Consider the following 18,353-nt stretch of genomic DNA (forward strand, 5'->3'; position numbering starts at 1 on the left):
ATCACAATTTCGAAGGACTTGGTCGTAGGAGGAGGAGGCTGCAGCTGAACTGGCAGGCGGCTTAGACTCCGCTTCCATCTCCATCTCCAGCTCCAGCTCCATCTGCGTCTTGGCCTGGCAGTTGACAGCCATGTGCAGCGGCGCAATGAAATGAGAAATGGTGAGAAGGAGACGTCGGTGGCAACAACGCCTGCAGCTTCGAACTCGAGCTCGCAGAGGGACACTGAGAAAAACGCGAAACCATAAACTAAAATATCATCAAACAAATTTTAGCAGCGACCAAACCCTTAAACTTCTCATCAAAAAAAACTTGACAAGCGACCAAACATGACTTCTCTTAAAACTTAACTCCTCAAGCATAGAGCATTGAGCATATGCCAACTAACACGTTATTTTTCTCAGTGCAGTCCTGTGTCTGAGCCCGCGGCGACAGCGATGGCCCGCTGACAAGCCCTTCGTCGCACTCGTGTGCGTGTGCTCGTCTGAATATGGACATGGACTTGGTATGGGTGAGACTGATATGTGATATTAGTTTGATCTATTGTGATTTCATGCAGGGTTGCAACGTTCTCTCTGGAAAATGTCTAAGCCCGCAAAAGGCAGCAGAAAAGTGCTAAATTGAAGATTACTTAATGCAGTTTAGACCACCGAGCTCGGGAATTCGAATGCGAGAACTGAAAGCACACTTGAGTGCTTGTGCAGCAGCACATATTCAAACAGTGATTGCCGTCAAATGACCAACTATATCAATCATTTTTCCAATAAGCGAGTTAATAACAGCTGTGCAGGTTGAACCACCTAATAATGGATTTTCACCCCGATTTTTCCAGACGCCGCCTGCCAACAATTTCAATAAGGAACATGAATTTGCCATTTTCCGTTGCAACACTTGGGAATTGAGGCGTAGAGAGTTGCTTGCGTCATTTTGCGGAAGAGTTCTTGACGCATCCCTGGCTGATTCGCTGCCTGATTACATCACAGGTCCTGTTGGCGTGATTTGTTTTGCACACATTACCGTCTGATTGTCTACGCCACGTACTGCTGTTCTTTTTTTTTCCCCAGAACCCAGTAACCACCATAGCCCAAAACCTCCCGCATTTGTATCCCCATCGCCTAACTTGGTAGTTATACTGCGAGTATCTCGTTATGCTGGTGCGTCACAGGCTTCTTTCTCGATTGTGCAACATTGATAAGCAATGTTGAACGCCGTCCCATCTTTGTCCCCGTCGGGTCCCGGGAATTTGGGTGCGTGTGTCGCCAACACGCAGATGCCAATGCCAATTGCGTTGCCTTCCTCCCCAGCGATAGCCATCAAATTAAGGCCGCCCAAATCAATGCAGATTCGGCAACAGATACCAGATACCAGATACCAGATACCAGCTACAGCAGATACCAGATACTGGTTCTCAAAAGGGAGACTCGGCCTTTCGCTTCTACGCCGGTACCATCTCATTGTTTTAAGAGCCTAATTGCCAGGCTGTTGTTTCGGGCCTGCTTCTGCTTCTTCTGCTTCTTCTGCTTCATCTTGGCCCCGGACAGGTGCAAATGGTTATGAAAGGTGGAATGTATTTAACCCTTGCTACGAGTACGAAATGCAAATGAAAACTTTAAAATATGCCCAACCTCCTGTGTGCCGTAGTTGGAGTTCAGTTACATGGCTGTAAAATATGTTTTCTTTTCGACCTGCTTCTGGATCTGGGTCCTTGTTTTATTGTATTTTTGGCTGTACAGTAGCAAATTGGTTACAAACACAGCTGTCGACCCTTACGTGGCCATAAAGTACAAGACAAAGGGTTTTTTCATTTTGGGGCTCCAAAGGAAAATCGTTAGAAAGGGGCAGGGCCAGCACACGTGACCACCGACGAACATAGCCAGGTCAATAATGCGGTAGCCAAACGTAAGGAATTTCGGGTCCGCATATGTGTGGTCAAATTATAAGGGTCCAAGGAATATCTCCCCTCATTTATCTGCATATGTGAGTGGAGTCAACGGGAACGTTTAGATTCCTGGCTTGGGTATTTGGGTAAGCTAAACTATTCCAACGATGCCTAAACTGTTCAGCGCTACAAGCATCCATTCCATATCACCTGGATTATTTGTTTTCATTAGACGGCTATCGATTGCGGCGGCACAGTGGCGAATATAAATATGCAACAACAGTTGTTGAAATGCAACAGACAACTCTATTGGGACCCGCTTCAAAGGGGATCCCCCTGAACATCTGTTTTGCGGCATACATATGCACATATGTATATATGGATTTGTACATTCATCAACATTTCCTGAAGTCCCAGTCTGTTCTCCAGGTCTCTGGAGCTCTGGAACGATGGCGAATTGCAAATCGATATGGGTACGAGAATGGGTCTGGCAAAACGTAAAAACCGCACGGTAGGAAATTTGAATAAAATGCAATAAGACAAACACATGTATGATAATTCAAGACGGGCCAGCATCAACAACAATGCATTCCCCTACATCTCGACTGTCGGCACTTTGGGCCGCAATGCCCTTTCCCGCATCCGTGTGTATATATACCCACCTAGATATGTTAATTCATAGGTGTGTGTATATGTATATGGAGTGTATGCAAAAATAACCAACGCAGCTCGTGCGTATAAGCTCGTGATGATGATGATACACTAAAAACTACGCTGCTAAACAACTAAACCACAAAATACATCAAAATGATGCGGTTGCAAAACTGATGCAAAAACAAGTTCTCAAGTGCCACCGCCCCAGCCCCGCCCCCTTAACCCCATCGAAGCCAAGTGAATCAGGACAAAGGGAAGGCTCAGTGTGAGGGGGGGACTGCGGAAGGGAAGGACTCGTGCACGGTACAATGAACCACTGCCGAAGTGGTTGACTGTTCAAGTGGCTCGCAGTGCGGTGCAAAAAGTTAGACAAATGTATCTGGGAATAGTTTGCGATAACAGGCTAAGTTGGCCCATCTATTACGCTGAATCATCTGACCAGAGAAGGGCTTTAATAAATTTATAAAAATATTAAGGCTTTCGATCAACGCTAAACAAAATTAACAGCCACTGTGAAACGGGTTTAAAACCTTAACTAATCCCTACATTATAATCTTTAATCTTCACATCTAAAAATCCCTTTTATACTTTGATACTTACAAAATCCTGAGCACCTTGAGCTGCATAGGGCTTAGATCCCCTTCGAGAAATGTTTTCCGGCCACTTACGCAATTCTGGGAGTTCGAATACCTTGGGGGGCTGGCACTGAACTGGCAAATGCAACTGTCTGACCTTACTGGCTGTAAATTATGCATAGATGCATAATTTATAACTTATGCGTGGCCCTCGGCCAACCCCCGAAACATTTTGCCGGGGCAAAGGAGATGCAGACGGAGACATAGACAGATGCACAGACAATGATTAGGGCCACACACAAACCTATTATTAATGTTGCTGGCCCTGTTCACCGTCCACTGTCCACAGTCCACTGTTCACTCGGGTGGACAATTGCAATTGCTTGGCAGTAATTTTCAATTTAATTATAGTAATACACCCTCGCACTCACACTCACTCTCACACTAATACACTCATACTCACACTCACACTCGTCTTCGAGGAGGGTTGGCTAAGTGCAGATTTGAGCGCATTTGCACTTGAGCCAAGTTTTATGGCCTGACTTCGCCTAAAGCCATGGAGTTGTGAGGGATCTGCTCGCCGGCGCGTAAATCAAATGCAAATGTGCAGGGCCATGGTGCAGTGACAGTATTGTCCTGTCCACTTGTCTGCGGCTTGTATTTCACCGAATTAATTATGAGAGCACTTAAGCCAATGCCTCCAGAATCCCATCCCACTCCCCATTGGTACCCAGAAATGCCCCCATGACTTTGGCACCAGTTTTAGAGCCAGCCCCAACTTTTAGTGCTCGTGTTCTCGCACGTAGAGAGAGCTCGATGGACGAACATATCGAAATCTGCGATCAAGGTGAGCTGGGTGCAAAATTATGCTCACGTAGGGAGTACGTGCTGTTGATTTGATGGTCAGTTAATTATTATTTTTTGTGTTCATACAGTTGTGCTCACAACAGAAATGGTTACTATATTTTAGGATAGTGTCTGATCTCCTGTACATGCTGGGTTACCAGGTATCTCATACTCATAAATGTAACTAAATAAAACGTATATATTATTTGATCCACTTGGGAATGTGAAATAAGTCTGCAGTAGTAGTAGGATCTACTTAAGATCCAGAGTTTACCACAGCCCACCCAGATATGCCAAAACTAGCGTCCTAAATTACTGGGCATAACATCATGCTGAAACAATTTCCGCATATGATGAAGAAAGTTTTTACCACGCCGTTTCCAATGTTAATTATCGCTGGGCAGGACCTAATCCATTCCAGAGCCTGCGCCAATGCTATTCCCATTGAGCCGCAGATTGATGCCGCCAAATTAGTTTGATGGTTCGGGAGGCGGCCTATGGGTACTAAGGCCAATATACATCCTGCTCCAATGTCGTGTCGTAATCAGAGAGCAATGAAGTCGGCCAAATCGCTGGCGAAATATCCGATGGCCACGGCCAATATTAATCAATTCTATGTGGAGCGCAATGGTCCGCCGCCACTGGAGCCAGCTCAATTCCTAACTGGTTATCCTCTGCGGCAACAGCAAGTCGAAACTCATTTCGTGTTGCGACTTTTGATTATGATGATTATTACGCGTAATCGCCGCTACATGTGCTACATGCAGCGCCAATGCCCCGCCCCCCTTCCACCATCCACCATATACCATCTTCCATCCACATCCACATCCACATCCATATCCACGTTCGCGGAGCTTATTGATGAGGTACGAAGCTGGCATAGCCCCCTGGCCGAAAGTGCCCGGGACACCTGTGTGTATATTATTATTACACATTGGGCCATGGAGGGATAAAAAAAGGGGGAAAGGGGAAAGGGCACGGGCAAGGGCAATGGGAATTGGACTGGGAATGAGTACAAGTTCGAGCCAAAGTACGGGAATGGCCAGACTGAATTTAAGCGAGATACACACGATGACGCTGTAAGTGAACACTAATGTGGGTCCAGGGCATTCGACAGTCGCGGTCAGGTGAATACAATACTTAAGTGTATGTAGAAACTTCATAAGCTAATATAAAGTTCAGGAGAAAAGAAGATTTATTGCACGTGCCTACAAGAAAACTAAAACGCATCTGAAATTATACCAATCAAAGTAAAGTCTCATCAAACTGAATACCGATATATATCTTAATATATTTGAATAATGTAAGCTATTAAAATGAATTAAATAAGTAAAGCGCATTAGTTAAAAAGAAAGAGTTCTGTAAATAGCGGACCCTAAGTTGCATTACATCTAAATAATGTTATTTCACCATTTTCAGGAACATTACTCCATAAGATGCCATCCGATGAATCGCTACTGTCCTTCCTAGCTGCGACTGCGTACATGCAAGCTCGCGGGCCGGCTGACGTAACAACAAGTTAACAAGATAATGACAGTAGCGGCGGCTCACCGGACGAATCCACGGGCCAGGTCCCAGTCATTGTGGAACGAAGTCATCGTCTTCGTGGTCGTGGTCTTCGTCTTGGCCCCCGTCGTCCCCATTTTCTGGCCATGGAACGGACGTCCCGCTCTGTTATTTAGTGTAGGTAGGTGTGGACCAACTCTGCGCGAGTGTGTGTGTGAGTGTGAGTGTGTGTGCGTGTGAGCCAGCTTTGAGTGACGGGCCGTGAGCATAAGTGACTGATGGCCGGCTACGTCCAGGGACCAGCCCCCTTCTTTCTTGCTTTCTTTCTTTCTGCCGGCCAAAGACCATAATCAAGTATGCTAAAAAGACGCGCTAACCAAAAAGGAAATTGAAATGAAATATCTGCGTACATGCCAATACACAGTGGCAAATACTTTGTACTTTAAATTCCATTACAAAGGATATCAAAAGATTTTGGACTTTTTGTTTTAAAAACGTATTAAAGAGTTGCTTCAAAGGCAAGATATCTGTTTTTACTTGTTACAGATTAAATTAAATGAAAACAAATATTCCCTGCCAGTATGCGTGGATTTATTGACCAAAACATATCGAAATTTCTCCCTGTGCACCTACGTGTGTGTGTGCTTAATTGTATGGGTGACCGCGTTGAATCGTTCGCGCTCACTCTTTTGTGGTATTTCGCACCTGGAGCGGCGCTCGGCATGTTGAGCACACCGTCGTTAACACTTGAAACATTTTCCCCCACATCCCCCGCTGTCCCCACCCTGCTGCCCCAACTCCTCTGCCCACCTGCCGCCTCACCCCCTCCCCCTCCGGCCAACCCTTTGAGTTGGCCAAGTTGAACGGCTGCTGGCTGTTTCGTGCTTCTTGTTCTTGTTGCCGACGCTGTTGCATTGCCAACAAGCTCATTAGTTTCATAATTAGCTTTCGTTATGCTCTTCGTGTATTAATTAGAAGTTATTGCTGCGGCCAGGCGCCGGACACGGAACCCACTCAGCACTCAGCCCCCGGAATTGTGGGGATTGGGAAGTGGGGAATGGGTGGTCAACTGCGAAAAAAAGAAACCCTTTCCATCAAACGCTGCACCACAACGCCTCATTTTCCAGCTGCTTCGTTGCATTTTAAAACGCTTATCAAGCGGGGTTTTCCCTCGTCCGCATGCTTTTGACGGTTTTTTTTGCGCGTCTTTGTTCTTCGGGCACTATTTTATTTTTCTGCTGCTGCTTCTGCAGCTAATGCAGAGATAATGATGCTGTGGCTTTGATCGATTTGATAACAATTTAATTTCGAGTGCACGCTCAAGGTTTTTTCCCCATTATTAAATCTTTTTTTTTTTTATTTCGCTGCGGGCATTAAGCGGCATTGCGATGTGGTGTGCAAGGCACGTAGGCAGATTAGTCGATTTACGATGCGGGCAAGGGCTGATTGCACTCGCGAGTGCATTACATATTTGGTTAGATAATGGATAATGGCTCACTGCGATGACACTCGGCACAATAGGAAACTGTCCGTACAAGGCTGGCATAAATAAGCCCAAGAATTATAAGGTGCCTGCCTGGCCGGGAAAGCGTGAGTGTGAATCAAATGAACTCGTTCGGGCCAAATATGGACTTTGTTCATCGGAACGCTTATCACACTCTTGATTTGTTGTGCAGAAATAATAATGCAGTTGTTTAGATGTCTCTCAATGGAGTCAATCACCTTTTCACGCCCGATATTCCTTGCTTTATGTGTTAAAAATATGTTTTTAGTTTAAACTGAAATACTTACAAGTTAAAAAATGTGAACAACGTGTTCTCCTAACAAGCAACAGTACACAGCAATTAGCTACAGAGTTGCCTGAGCCGCACCATTATTAATCTTACCGTTGATTGATGCTTGAGCCCAGGGTCGTAGCCCGTTCAATTTCTCGCAAATCTCGCATAATAAACACAACATATCTGCAATGAAGGCGGAGTGAGAGGCTGACAAACAAACAATGAAAAACGAAGCAAAAGCGGCAAAAAATGCTGAGTAAACCTTATTAAAAAGGGATAACGGCGCACGAGCAGCGCTAATGACAACGCTCCTGGACACCAAAAGGAGGTTGGGTATTCGGATGGGGTTGGGTTGAATAAACGGATGGATGGATGGATGGTTAGCTGGATGGGATGGGATGGTTTGGGATGGGTTGGAATGGGTGTGTGGGCTGCATGGTTGGTGCAAACACACACGTCACTCAGCCACGACATCCTTCCGGCGCGGTCTGGTCCTGGGCTTAACGCTGTTAATGACCAAGGGCAACAACTGGGGTATAGCCCTCAACCTCGGCCGAGAAATATTGCCACCTTCCCCATCCATCCATCCAACCAATCTCCATCCTCAAGCGTTTTCATTACGTGTGCTCATGAGCAATTGATGCTGCAATGTCATACGTCAGCAGAAGGTGAGCCAAATCAGTATTGCGAGTGCGAAAGGGTTGTCCTGATAAAAACACTGAAAGAAATTGAAGTTCTGGGGTAAAAATAATAAAAAGCGAAAGCCAAAACCATATGTCAATTTTACTTTAGGCAATTCCCTAATTGTAGAATGCGATTTGATTAAAACAATCCGTATACAATGTAAACAAAAATGTTATTTGCTGCACATTTTGAAAAGGCTCTCTTTGTTATCATAATTAATTTTCTTCCTGTATACTCATCAGAGGGGATTAATATGTAAAAAAATATTTTGCCGAACGGCAAATCATGTAATCGGGATGGATTTTCACCGATTGACCTCTGAAAAACAGCTCATGGCCCTGTGGAAAGGGATGCTTTTTAATAACGTGTAAAAACTGCTGCATAATGTTTATTTGCCATTGGCCCGAGCCGACAAAATTTATGTGTTCCTGTGGACGTCGGCTGTCGGGGGTATTAAAAACTTTTACTCAAGAAAATTGCGTCCAAAGGGTTGGAACCTGGACATGGGACAAGAAACTCCGTACTCGGGACAGCAGCATCCCTGCTGCGGATAAATCTGCGTGGCCAATGCAACTTAATTAAATTCCGAAATACTTTTGCTTTCCGGGAATTATGATGCAAAATGTTTTGCCGTTAATTACAAAATTGTAAAGCGCAAAGTTCAAACTGCAATTTGTATTCATTTGTAAACCTCGGTCGCCGTTCCCGTTGCCACTGCCACTGCCATTGCCATTAAAATGGGTAAGCCCCCCCGGCGAAATTATAAATTAATGCGGGCAGGCGGCTGGCAGCTGTCTGTTGTCCCTCCATCACGGCGGACACCTCGCCGGAGAGCCACGCCCACATTGCCTACTCCCACTCCCATTTGCATGCCCACTCCCATGCCCATTACCGCAGAGCAGTCACCCACATAATTTAAATGCATTTCCTTCTGCGCATTAATTTCCTAAGCTTTTTGCATTCAAAAATCCCACACAAAACTGCGTTCAATGTAATCCCATGAGCTTTAAAGTCACGTGTATGCCCACCGCCTCTGCCTTTGGCAATTCTGTCCCCTTTTCCTGTGCGAGGAGGGGGCGTGGCACGCACAATAAAAGCTGGCTGGGATTTGATGCTGTATTCGCATGTAATAAATGTATTTGTTTATCCCACTCTAATTTTTACTGCAAGCTGAAAATATTTCATGGTACATGCGAATACAATTTAAGGAAAGGGTGCAGGGAGTGGAGCTTCTCTATTTGCTTTTCAGCCCGCTTTGTGTGAAGTTTTTTGTTAAATTCATAAATTGTCCTGCGGCTGGTTGAAAAGCGCCAGATGCGAAAGGGTCCTCCATTTTAAGGCAATTTTTGAATTTTTCATACGCGTTTCAATGGCTGCGGATTTATGCATGCCCGCTTTTGTGCTACTTCAACAATGGCTTTCACTTGCAAGCATCCTACAAATATTTGTCAGCCAAATTCATTTAATACAAACTACAAAACACGACAAACATTACATTTCATAAACGCCCGAAGCTTGCTCTGAAGTGCAAAAACCAATTTTGGAAAAGGATTTTTTTATTAAAAGGTTTTTTTTATTTAATAAGGAAAAATATGATTAACAAAAAAGTTGTTTCGCCCAACGTGGGGCTCGAACCCACGACCCTGAGATTAAGAGTCTCATGCTCTACCGACTGAGCTAGCCGGGCACATAACGGGATGCCGCAAACGACGCACAAGAACGCAGAGGCTCTGCGGTAGGGATGATGTGGAAACACTCAGCCACCTTTTAACATTTTTAGCCCCTACATTTGTATCAAATATTGCATGTTTTGCCATTATAGAAACTCTGTATTTTCGTTTACTTGGTCGGAATGTGTAAAATCTTGTTTTACCGAAAAAAAATAGATAATTCGAGTGCTTTTATTTTCTGTACGTGGAATTTAAAATGGTACGAAAACACATGTTCCAAAATTCGTTTTTAAAATAAATATCAACGAGGTAAATTAACAAAGAGCACGCTGTTTGTCATTAGTTTAAACAAATGTCTTGCCCGACTAGCACAGTTTGTAAAGTATGAAATTTTTAATAGCGTGGTCGTGTGTTCGAGCCCCACTTGGGACGAACCCATGTTTTGATATTACTATAATAATAATCAACGACTTTTTTCAGATCGAAAACACAAGCCTATTTTATTCGAACCATTTAAAATTTTGTTTTTTCTAAAAATAATAGCTTTTGGGATTTCAATTTATCATGGTATATATTGAATTGTAATTTACAACTTAAGCTCAACTAAAGTAAGGAATAACTTTAGTTGAGCTTAAGTTGTAAATTCTAACAATATTATATTTCCTCACCCAGACATTCTGTCTACTCATTTTCAAGGCTATAGTATTTTGAAATTCCTCAGTTTCATTCATCAGCACATCTCGCCGGCAAAGCCCCCCGTCAAAAGTATCATTAGATTTTGGTTCCGTTTCTCACAGAAGAAGAACATATACGAGTATACATGGCATTCCGGGCGTAGAAAAAAGGTTATTCATAATCATTTGTTACGCTTAATTGTTGTCTTTGCGGTTTACCTCATGGCTGCTTTTGTGTGCTGACCGCAAATTGATTTTAAATTCATTTCTCAGTCTCGGCCTGTGGGGCGGCAAATAACAAAAGCCGGAACGGGTACTTTGGGTCTGAGAATTTTTGATTATTGTCATTATTGAGGCACAACTAGAAATGGAAACATTTAAAAATGGATTGTGTGGAAACAAGAATATTTTTCCCACCATGCAGCTCAACTGTGGCCTACAGCTTCCCCCGTTTATGACTATTTGCTGTTTATTTTTGTGAAATTTAAATCCGCACGCGTTCTCTCCTTCGGCCTGGCTGGTTTATTATCCTTTTGCCGGCACTTTTTTATGAGTTGATCCAGACGCGGCTTATCTATGTGACAATGCGGTAGGCACCACGAGCAAAATGGTAATGGTTTTCGGGGAGTGTGTGGCAACGCCTTTATTGCCAGGCCTACCAACCCATCCACCCAGGATATACCGTCGCCCTTCGCTTCATTCATAAATAAATTAAATAAAAATATTTTTTCAAGCCCGCAAGCCATGCAACAATAACAAATAAGCGGAGCGGGGATAAAGAACTCGACGAAACTCAACCGGCGGCAAGAAATCTGCATAATGAAGCGTAATACGCAAATGGTGTGGAGTTGTGATTGGACCGGATTCCGCAAATTGAGGTAGGCGGAAGGTGAAGGAGCGCAGAGTTTAATATCGCTGATGAGCCCTTTATGCAGTGCAAATCCGCGAATCTGAGGTAGCAGATGTGAAGGAACTTAAAGCCCCTGTAAGCCAATACTTTAGTTTTTCAAGGAATCCTGTGAGTTCTAATCGAAACGAAAGCTATATATAAAAATTATACATTTAGATCCAAAAAGTCTATTTTATTATTTTAGCTTAAGCTGCATCATGTTGCTTTTTATATGCACCACTTAAACGTAACTCTTTTAATAACCGGACTTTCTAATGCCTTTTATAGATCCGCAAGGAGCGCATGTTTTCATAATGGCCATTCAAAATCACGTCCATAGAATCGAGCACCCTTGAAGTTATTAAAAGATTTGTGGCGCTCGGGGTAGAGGTCATGGGGAACCACCCTATATGAATGAATCAACTCCGGAACTCCCACCATTTCAAATCCATTGGCGATATTGGCCAGTCGGATTCGGCACGCCTCTTTGGCAGCATTTTGTTTGGGCGTGTTAAAAGTTAAAATAAATCAAACAGCCATAAATTTGCCGCTTTTGGCAATATGTGGGGAATTCGATACGTTCATCAAATGTAAAAGGGTTCAAGCGATGCGTTTGCTATCTATCAATAAATGTCTCTATATATGTGCGGACCAGACGCCCCCTCACATATTTTATCGTCGGCAGGACAGCGCCAGGACCCAAACGATACGCATCCTTTTACCAAACTCTGTCTGTCTGTCTGCTTGTCTGTCTGGGCCGGAAAGAATGGGTATCACCCAAAGTGGAGCAGCAGCTTATGAAAAATATGGCGCAAAGGGGTTAAATGACGTATGCATTGCAGCCATTTCTCTTATTCTCCAAGCCACTGACTCTTCATTTGCCTGCCGATGTCTTAGTTACCCAAAGCGGAAGCTCCAAATTTATCATTGCCCCGACAGGACTGTGTTTGCATTTTATGAGTGGCCAAAAGGTTTCGAAAATATGTATTTTTGGGCACACAAAAAAATGTGATCAATAACGCTTGAGGTGGAATAGGACTCTCTCTGTGGGAAAACAAATGTGCAGTCATTTTCGGTTTTTGGGTGAGGGAAAGTTTGATCTGGACTAAAGTGAAATAGAATGATGGCTTAAGTGGAAAGGGAAAGGATAGTAAACACTGCCTGCAAAAGCTCTGATTAAGTCTGGTTTTCACTCGGACGGCAGAATGTCGAATCCCTAAACTAAACGAAAGTAATTTGCTTCACCTCTCAACTGTGAGTTATTTTTGGTCTGATTAATGCCGGCAATTGGCAGAGATATTTCATTTAAATTATACATGAACAGTAAATAGAAATACTCCCTTCATGCGAACCATGGACAGTCCCCAGAGCACTAGGAAGCCACTCCAATAAAATATATTGTAAGATTGTCTGATTATCAGCACAACCGCAAAACAATTTAATACTAAAACCCAAGTCACATGACCAGGCACGCGTTCCAGTTCCAATTTCCCAGTACCATTCAAAAGTTGTTGGGGGTTGGAGAACCACACTCATATGATAAATGCACAAAATCTGCAACAAACTGTTGAAAACACGCGCTACATCAGATCAGAGATCGAGGTCAGGGGTAGGAACATGGTTTTATGCGGCATATAGAATTACAATCTGAATGCAAAATGTGCACTCTTCCCTTTGACAAATCGCCGGGAAGAGTCGAGTTACCCGCTCCGAAGATCTATATTCCCTGATTCCGATTAGCATTGTTGTAGGGCTCTGCCCACAAATTTGTGCATTTGCCCGGCCAGGTGAAAGTCAAGCAACCCCCAACCAGTCAAAAACCTCAATAACAATAACTGACAATGGAAAGGCAAGGACATAAATCTCCCTGGCCAACAATGCGGGAAAAGGATAATTTCGAAAAACCATTAATGGCCCGCGCACATTAACATTCTGTTTTGACAGGCGGCAGTCAAATGAGCGCAGGACACATGGACACGGGATCCCTGCAGGAAATGCAAGCTGCAGGCCAAAAACCTCAGACAGAACCTCCTGCAACTGACATTTACATGAAATAAATAACCGAGATCGATGCCGTGTTCCAAGAAATCGCTGTCGCCAACCAGGAAGCATTTATCATTGTTCGGAACTAAAAGAGGTTTGTCATTCACAGTTAGTGAAGTGTAAACGGTTTGGTGGTTGAAGGTCAAGGGGGTAGTAAACCTTAATTTTTAACAACAAAAAATAATATTATATATGCTGCTTATTTACCTCTATTATTTTATGAAAACTTTAGGACTTATTTCCAAACTCCATAAATTCTGAGATACCCTTAATATTCTTGTACCATCGATTGGATCTTTTAGCTCCCCTTTTGAAAATGTCAAAAACAAGTCGTTGCGTTTCCAATATTTATTTGCAGGACAGGAGCTTAGCAACCTTAAACAAAACGTCTAATCAAATCAGACTTTACCAGCATCCGGGAAAACTTAATCGCTTGATGGGCTTAGGGTTGCCAGCGGGCAAAATGCGCAACGCGCCTCCATGAAAATTGTCAACATCAAAGGCATTTCCCAGTTAATAAATGGGCAATAGGAAATGTTATTTATGGCATTATGCCAATAAGACGCTGCCTAATTTAGGAAGCGCGTGGCCAGAAAAAAACCAAATGGAATACAACGAAATACAACGAAATACAGACACAGATACGCGATTGTAAAATGCGATTCATTTTTAATCCAATTTGCATATGAAATGACACAAAGCCCGCTAAATGCAACCCTTAATAAGTCACCAAGGGACCTTTTGGGCGGTGGTCGCTTTGCGAGCACTTGAAAATATTGTGTAAATCCCCTCGCAACCCACCAATTCACCAACTACCACTACCGCCACCACCCTTCGCATTCACAATTGTCAAGGTTGGGCTTTATTTTATTTCCGGGCATTTCCTACTCAACTATAAATATGTCAAAGTTTCTGGTTACCATGGGCCATTGGTTCAACTTCCACCCCGCTTTGGCTGACCGAAAATTTTTAAGTATTGTCAATATTAGTAAATATTAAAATGTGTAAGGGTTGCTTCCAACCACCATGCTCAAATGCCAAAATTTCTGTAAGCCGCAAGTATTACAGGCACTGCCAATTTTTCACTTGCCTATGCAATTTGTGTAATTTTTTATTAAAGACATTAGTCAAATAAGTGCATACACACGGGGCCGATCGCTTCTCATATGACGCCGCCGGGCATTAATCTGAAATGGCAAACGCCCATTCGCCAGGGAAACCGGAGCAGGAGCAGCAGGAGGAGGAGGAGAAGGAGGAGGAGCACATGCAGCATCCATTCGAGGACAACCCAAACCACCCACCCAAAAGCCATTCATTTTCGGGCGACCCACCGTGTGCGTCATTTGTTACATTTATTATACATTTTATATTTTCCTTTTTTTTTTTTGTACGTACTGTTGCTCTCAGTGTTTTCGATCTAAACGGATTTGGTTACCCGGCACTCACACTTTGGCCATCGCCTGGGAGAAAATTAAACTTTTCACTCCGCTTTTGTGCGGGGCACAAAAACATTTCATGCACTTATGACACCCACCCACCCAACCAACCAACCACCCCCTGAAAAAACCAGCCAAACTTCCCCCTTTTTGGGCAATGACTTTTCCGGACTCGGACCGAGCCCAGTTTTTATTGCGGCCCTGCTTTATATTGGCTTCATTTTTAGTTACTCAGCTGTTTCGGTTTCCTTTCTTTTTCCGATTCAATATATATATATGTGTGTGGATTGGGGAGAGATGGAAGAGTTGCAACAGAATGTTGCAGGGGTTAATGTTGCCATTGGGCTCGCTGTTATTGTTGTCACGATTTTCACATATTTCATAAATCCGACCAGATTGCTAATTTGTGCTCTAAATTTGCACAAATGCGGAAATATTTGGTTAGGGCTTTTGGTTTCCATTTTTACCCATCCGACCAACTCTGTCATTATGAAATTTATTGGTTTCTATTTATCAAATTGGATTTTCGAATCGCATTTTTTGCTGCGGCTTAAAAGATTGAAAGTTGGTCAAACAAACGGCGAAATGACAATTATTTGGCATCTGCTGAAGCTTAATTCGATTTATGCTCTTCATCCATCGCTCTATTTATTCATGTGATTACTCGGTTCCAAGTTACTGCCTCTAACATATTAGGCTAATTTCAACTCATTCTTGTCACTTTTTCTTAGTCGATTTTGATTGAGGGTCTCCGTGACTGGTTGAACCTTGTGTGATTAACTTAATTTAACAGTTGCACGTATCACATTTATTGGTTCTGTGGACACTCACTCATGTGTGTACCCCAATAAAATAACGCCATAACTATATCAACAAATGCTGTCCCTACAAGTATTTACCTTTGCCTTCGACATCAAGTTGGACTATTAAACTAATTTCCAGTTGTCATTGACGAGCACGCACAAGGCAACTCACTACTCCTCTTTTCCCAGCATATACTCGTAAGTGTGTTTTTCAGATCCAACTTAAGCATGCATGGCAAATGGGTAAACTTAAACTTCCCCCCAAGGCTCGAGTTGTCGAGGAGTTCCGATTTCTGCACTAGGCTACTGCATCCTGTTTCCCCTTTCGACTTTTATGCAAATCAAGTTGACTGGTTGCAGGATGTGCCAGGTAGCTGGCTCAACCTCTACAACTGCCTCGTAGGCATTTCTGTGCAAATTCCATATTTACTGCCAATGTTAATTGCTCCGAATTGCACTAAAGTGTTGACTTTTGTGACGCACAGGAAACTGAAAGCTCGCCCTGAAAAGCCAGAAGTTGTGATTCCATCGGACACTCGACTGGACCAAGGAGTAATTGGGCAGCACATTCAATTATGCATTGGCAGGCCAGAGCTGCTGGCTGAGAAGAGTTTAAAAATTGAACTTTTTGTGAAAACTGAGCCTTCAGGGGGTTAAAAACTTGGTTTTTCACTCTCACTCACTCTCAATCAACGCATAAAATAAAAAGAAAATAAATAGGTTTCTGTTCTTACAACCGCTTTACGCTCATTTACCATTTTTCCAGGGAATCATTTGCTACTCCAGGCAGCAACATATGCCGGATTAAGGATATCCTTCGAACTCGTCTTGGCACACATGGCATACACATCTCCCTCCTTTCCCTTACCATTTCATTGTCATTGTCATTGTCAAATGCCGCCTCAGTCTCGTCTTACGTGCTGTGTTAATTATACTAATTGCACTAAATCACTTGAAAATTTCGAAAAGAGCTGGCAGAGATCCGTAAAAAATAGAAACTGAAATTAGGGCGTAGCACATTTCACCTAGCTTCCATCTTCCATATGGGGACTTAACGAATGTCAACGCAGCCTGTGGGAAAATGCCTTTTGGAAATGCTGGTGTGTAATCCTAGCCATCCTGGCATGTGGTATTCGAGAATAAATTGGAGAGTCACCGCCTATGGGCGGGTTAATACTGGCAAAATACCATAATATAATAAGCCCAGTCCTTTTCATGTAAACGTAATTAATGGGTTAAGACGCTTCAAGTTGGGAGTGAAGTTACAAAGATGTATGTATACCAGATGAAAATCACGACGTGAGGGACTTTGAAAAGAAGACCTTTGCCAGATTCATCTACTTCAGGGAGGCACCACCTACCAGCCATTTACCCCTTGGTGATGCATTTGTACAGCATAAAATACCTCAGATATTCTTTATCTTAAGATGCAAAGGAAAATTTGCTTTCAAATGTCTGACAGCGTTTTAGTGAACTTTGAACTCATTAAAAGCATTTAAAATTAAACTACTCACTTAAATCGTAATGGTCTTTGGTTAGTAATCGATAAACTAAAACACAACCATTAATCAACGAATTACACCAAATTTAATTACAGTTTAATTGCACTTCAAAATTGCAATTACATTTTTTTCCATCGGTGCATATTATTCTCTGTGTGCAGCGGCCATTGCAACGGCCATCCCGCCGCATTTTTTCACCATTCAAATCTCGAACCAATTTGTGCCCAACGTTAATAACAGCGCATGGACTATAACAATAACCCACATCAATACGGCGGCACGTAGCCGCTGCACGTGGTAAAGGACATGGGTGCGGAGTTGGTTGCTCGACAGGATGAGGAGTCCTCAGGATTGTGGGGGGTGGAGTGGGTGCATTTCCATGGGCAGGAGCCCATGCTGTGCGACAAACAAGGTGAGTGGGCAAGGCCGAGCAGCGGGGAATGCAATCAGCAAAGATGTGCATGCCACAGAAACGCACTCCACCCACCTCCACCCACCTCTACCTACCTCCACCCACCTTCACCCACCTCCACCTCCACCTTCCTCATGGCATGCCAACCCCACTCGGCGCCGTACATCACTCACCCAGATCGCACAACCCCTTTCGTCGGTGTGCTCCCACCAAGGACGCCACCCCCTTTTTGTTGCACGCGTGTCCAAAACACACGCGCGGCATCTTTGAGCGCTGTGGAAACTGTGCCTGCACTCCTCCCCCTCCTCCCCTTTCTGCCATAATCCAAAATCCAAGCCAGGCCTTGCATACCCCAAACTCTCCCATTATATTTGTGCATTGACTTTGCACATGCCCAAAAACTGGAGTCGTCTTTCCTATTTGCACAAGTGTTCCGTGCGCTTTGAACAACAATAAAAGAGATTAATAGGCATGCGGGAAAGGGGCGAAAGGATCGGGGTTCTATATACTGTGCTCTTGGCATCGGGAAGGGGTAAGCTGCCAGGCCACATACAATAATTGGTGCCTAAAAGGCTTGCATATTTGTCTGCGGGAGAGCAGGATGGGATGTTCCAGGAGGACACGGAACAGGACCAACGCGTACAAAGGACCTCGACTTCTGCGCGCCGGAATGATCGATCTGTAAAATATTTCAATTTAATGAATTGCGTGCGGAGTGCGTGCTGACAAAGGGTTAAGCGGGGGTGGATGCTGGCCACAATGCACAGTGGGTTAAGAACAAAATAGTTTCAATAGCTTTAATTAGTTGCCACAAAAATCGGTACGATTTAGACAGCAGTTTCAATAGTGTCTTTAAATATGCTATGAAAATATGATAAAAATGGACACTCGAAATATATTATAGTATATTAAAGGATATACAAAATCATTAATCATAATGATATCAATAAAAACATAAATTAAAATTAAATTTTTAATATAATTATTTATTATGCATGTATGAA

General features: G+C 43.4%; 1 long non-coding RNA gene and 1 other non-coding gene across 2 annotated transcripts in view; one reads left to right on the forward strand and one right to left on the reverse strand.

Moving 5' to 3' along the window:
• LOC122756407 overlaps positions 1–5,832 on the forward strand; it is a 70,054-nt gene extending 64,222 nt beyond the window's left edge. The window contains exon 3 of the long non-coding RNA XR_006356459.1: positions 5,372–5,832. This is a non-coding gene — a long non-coding RNA (uncharacterized LOC122756407). The remainder of the gene's footprint in view (positions 1–5,371) is intronic.
• Positions 5,833–9,534: 3,702 nt separating this feature from the next.
• Positions 9,535–9,607, reverse strand: Trnak-cuu. The gene has a single exon. It is a non-coding gene; the product is annotated as a tRNA-Lys (tRNA).
• Positions 9,608–18,353: the final 8,746 nt, after the last annotated feature.

The sequence above is a fragment of the Drosophila santomea genome, chromosome 2R, assembly GCF_016746245.2.
Source record: "Drosophila santomea strain STO CAGO 1482 chromosome 2R, Prin_Dsan_1.1, whole genome shotgun sequence".
In the NCBI taxonomy this organism is placed as follows: domain Eukaryota; kingdom Metazoa; phylum Arthropoda; class Insecta; order Diptera; family Drosophilidae; genus Drosophila; species Drosophila santomea.